Below are 4,846 nucleotides of genomic sequence, written 5' to 3' on the forward strand. Positions count from 1 at the left end.
TAGTTTCCCAACTCACGCCACCCGGAACACCACAACGTAATGGTGTGTCCGAACGTCGTAATCGTACTTTACTAGCGATCGATGATGTCTCTTACGGATTGACCGCTATCATTTTGGGGTCATGCTTTAGAGACGGCCGCATTCACGTTAAATAGGGCACCATCGAAATCTGTTGAGATGACGCCTTATGAACGGTGGTCTGGAAAGAAACCAAAGTTGTCGTTTCTGAAAGTTTGGGGCTGCGATGCTTATGTGAAAAAACTTCAACCTGATAAGCTCGAACCCAAATCAGAGAAATGTGTCTTCATAGGATACCCAAAGGAAACTGTTGGGTACACCTTCTATCACAGATCCGAAGGCAAGACATTCGTTGCTAAGAATGGATCCTTTCTAGAGAAGGAGTTTCTCTCGAAAGAAGTGAGTGTGAGGAAAGTGGAACTTGATGAGGTAACTATACATGCTCCTCTATTGGAAAGTAGTTCATCACAGAAACCGGTTTTTGTGACGCCTACACCAATTAGTGAGGAAGTTAATGATGGTGATCATGGAACTTCAGATCAAGTTACTACTGAACCTCGTAGATCAACCAGAGTAAGATCCGCACCAGAGTGTTACGGTAATCCTATTCTGGAAGTCATGCTACTAGATCATGATGAACCTACGAACTATGAAGAAGCAATGGTGAGCCCAGATTCCGCAAAATGGCTTGAGGCCATGAAATCTGGGATGGGATCCATGTATGAGAACAAAGTGTGGACTTTGGTTGACTTGCCCGATGATCGGCAAGCAATTGAGAATAAATGGATCTTCAAGAAGAAGACTGACGCTGACGGTAATGTTACTGCCTACAAAGCTCTACTTGTTGCGAAAGGTTTTCGACAAGTTCAAGGGATTGACTACGATGAGACTTTCTCACCCGTAGCGATGCTTAAGTCTGTTCAAATCATTTTAGAAATTACCGCATTTTATGATTATGAAATTTGGCAAATGGATGTCAAAATTGCATTCCTGAATGGATTTCTGGAAGAAGAGTTGTATATGATGCAACCGGAAGGTTTTGTCGATCCAAAGGGAGCTAACAAAGTGTGCAAGCTCCAGCGATCCATTTATGGACTGGTGCAAGCCTCTCGGAGTTGGAATAAACGCTTTGATAGTGTGATCAAAGCATTTGGTTTTGTACAGACTTTTGGAGAAGCCTGTATTTCCAAAAAGGTGAGTGGGAGCTCTGTAGCATTTCTAATATTATATGTGGATGACATATTGTTGATTCGAAATGATATAGAATTTCTGGATAGCATAAAGGCATACTTGAATAAGAGTTTTTCAATGAAAGACCTCGGTGAAGCTGCTTATATATTGGGCATCAAGATCTATAGAGATAGATCAAGACGCTTAATTAGACTTTCACAAAGCACATACCTTGACAAAGTTTTGAAGAAGTTTAAAATGGATCAAGCAAAGAAAGGGTTCTTGCCTGTGTTACAAGGTGTGAAGTTGAGTAAGAGTCAATGCCCAACCACTGCAGAAGATAGAGAGAAAATGAAAGATGTTCCCTATGCTTCAGCCATAGGCTCTATCATGTATGCAATGCTGTGTACCAGACCTGATGTGTGCCTTGCTAGAAGTCTAGCAGGGAGGTACAGAAGTAATCTAGGAGTGGATCACTGGACAGCGGTCAAGAACATCCTGAAATACCTGAAAACGACTAAGGATATGTTTCTCGTATATGGAGGTCACAAAGAGCTCATCGTAAACAGTTACGTTGATGCAATCTATGACACTGATCCGGACGTTTCTAAATCGCAAACTGGATACGTGTTTAGATTGAACGGTGGAGCTGTCAGTTGGTGTAGTTCTAAACAAAGCATTGTGGCGGGATCTACATGTGATGCGAAGTACATAGCTACTTCGGAAGCAGCAAATGAATGAGTCTGGATGAAGGAGTTCATATCCGATCTAGGTGTCATACCTAGTGCATTGGGTCCAATGAAAATCTTTTGTGACAATACTCGTGCAATTGCCTTGGAAAAGGAATCCAGATTTCACAAGAGAACCAAGCACATCAAGAGACGCTTTAATTCCATCTGGGATTTAGTCCAGGTGGGAGACATAGAAATTTGCAAGATACATATGGATCTGAATGTTGCAGACCCGTTGACTAAGCATCTTCCATGAGCAAAATATGATCAGCACCAAGGCTCCATGGGTGTTAGAATCATTACTGTGTAATCTAGATTATTGACTCTAGTGCAAGTGGGAGACTGGAGGAAATATGCCCTAGAGGCAATAATAAAGTTATTATTTATTTCCTTATATCATCATAAATGTTTATTATTCATGCTAGAATTGTATTAACCGGAAACATAATACATGTGTGAATACATAGACAAACAGATTGTCACTAGTATGCCTCTACTTTACTAGCTCGTTGATCAAAGATGGTTATGTTTCCTAACCATAGACATGAGTTGTCATTTGATTAATCGGGTCACATCATTAGGGGAATGATGTGATTGACATGACCCATTCCGTTAGCTTAGCACCCGATCGTTTAGTATGTTGCTATTGCTTTCTTCATGACTTATACATGTTCCTATGACTATGAAATTATGCAACCCCCGTTTACCGGAGGAATACTTTGTGTGCTACCAAACGTCACAACATAACTGGGTGATTATGAAGGTGCTCTACAAGTGTCTCCAAAGGTACTTGTTGGGTTGGCGTATTTCGAGATTAGAATTTGTCACTTTGATTGTCGGAGAGGTATCTCTGGGCCCTCTCAGTAATGCACATCACTTAAGCCTTGCAAGCATTGCAACTAATGAGTTAGTTGCGGGATGATGTATTACAGAACGAGTAAAGAGACTTGTCGGTAACGAGATTGAACAAGGTATTGAGATACCGACGATCGAATCTCGGGCAAGTAACATACCGATGACAAAGGGAACAACGTATGTTGTTATGCGGTTTGACCGAAAAGATCTTCCTAGAATATGTAGGAGCCAATATGAGCATCCAGGTTCCGCTATTGGCTATTGACCGGAGACGTGTCTCGGTCATGTCTACATAGTTCTCAAACCCGTAGGGTCCGCACGCTTAGCGTTACGATGACCGTTATATTATGAGTTTATATGTTTTGATGTACTGAAGGTTGTTCGGAGTCCCGGATGTGATCACAAACATGACGAGGAGTCTCGAAATGGTCGAGACATGAATATTGATATATTGGAAGCCTATGTTTGTATATCGGAAGTGTTCCGGGTGAAATCGGGATTTTACCGGAGTACCGGGAGGTAAATGGGCCTTAGTGGCCCTTTACGGAGAAGAGGAGAGGCGGCCAGGGCTGGGCCGCGCGCCCCTCCCCCTAGTCCGAATAGGACAAGGAGAGGGGGGCGACACCCCCCTTTCCTTCTCTCCCTCCTCTTTCCCCCTCCTGAATCCTATTCCAACTAGGAAAAGGGGGAGTCCTACTCCCGGTGGGTGTAGGACTCCTCCTGGCGCGCCCTCTCCCTGGCCGGCCGCACCCCCCTTGCTCCTTTATATATGGGGATAGGGGGCACCCCATAGACACAAAAATTGATCAAGTTGATCTTTTAGCCGTGTGCGGTGCTCCCCTCCACCATAGTCCACCTTGATAATACTGTAGCGGTGCTTAGGCGAAGCCCTGCGTCGGTACAACATCAACATCGTCACCACGCCATCATGCTAACGAAACTCTCCCTCAACACTCGGCTAGATCGGAGTTCGAGGGACGTCATTGGACTGAACGTGTGCTGAACTCGGAGGTGCCGTACGTTCGGTACTTTTATCGGTCGGGTCGTGAAGACGTACGACTACATCAACCGCGTTGTGCTAACGCTTCCGCTTTCGGTCTACGAGGGTACGTGGACAACACTCTCCCCTCTTGTTGCTGTGCATCACCATGATCTTGAGTGTGCGTAGGAATTTTTTTGAAATTAGTACGTTCCCTAAGAACCACAGTTCATCCGGTGTCGTCTCAACAGATTTAGATGGTGCCCCTTTTTAATGTGAATGCAGCTATCTCTAATGCATAAGCCCAAAACGATAGCAGTAAATCAGTAAGAGACATCATAGATTGCACTATATCCAATAATAGTACAGTTATGACATTCGGACCAACCATTATGCTGTGGTGTTCCAGGTGGCACGATTTTGTGAAACTATTCCACATTGTTTTAATTGAAGACCAAACTCGTAACTCAAATATTTGTCTCTTCGATCACATCATAGAAACTTTATTTTCTTGTTACGATGATTTTCCACTTCACTCTGAAATTCTTTGAACTTTTCAAATGTTTCAGACTTATGTTTCATCATGTAGATATACCCATATCTGCTCAAATCATCTGTGATGGTCAGAAAATAACGATACCCGCCGTGAGCATCAACACCCATTAGACTGCATACATCAGTATGTATTATTTCCAACAAGTTTGTTGCTTGCTCCATTGTTCCGGAGAACGGAGTCTTAGTCATCTTGCCCATGAGGCATGGTTCGCAAGCATCAACTGATTCATACAAGTGATTCCAAAAGCCCATCAGCATGGAGTTTTTTCATGTGCTTTATACCAATATGACCCAAACGGCAGCGCCACAAATAAGTTGCACTGTCATTATTAACTTTGCATCTTTTGGCTTCAATATTATGAATATGTGTATCACTACGATCGAGATTCAACAAACCAATTTCATTGGGTGTATAACCATAGAAGGTTTAATTCATGTAAACAGAACAACAATTATTCTCTGATTTTAAATGAATAACCGTATTGCAATAAACATGATCAAATCATATTCATGCTCAACGCAAACGCCAAATAACATT

Source organism: Triticum urartu, chromosome 3, assembly GCF_003073215.2.
Source record: "Triticum urartu cultivar G1812 chromosome 3, Tu2.1, whole genome shotgun sequence".
In the NCBI taxonomy this organism is placed as follows: domain Eukaryota; kingdom Viridiplantae; phylum Streptophyta; class Magnoliopsida; order Poales; family Poaceae; genus Triticum; species Triticum urartu.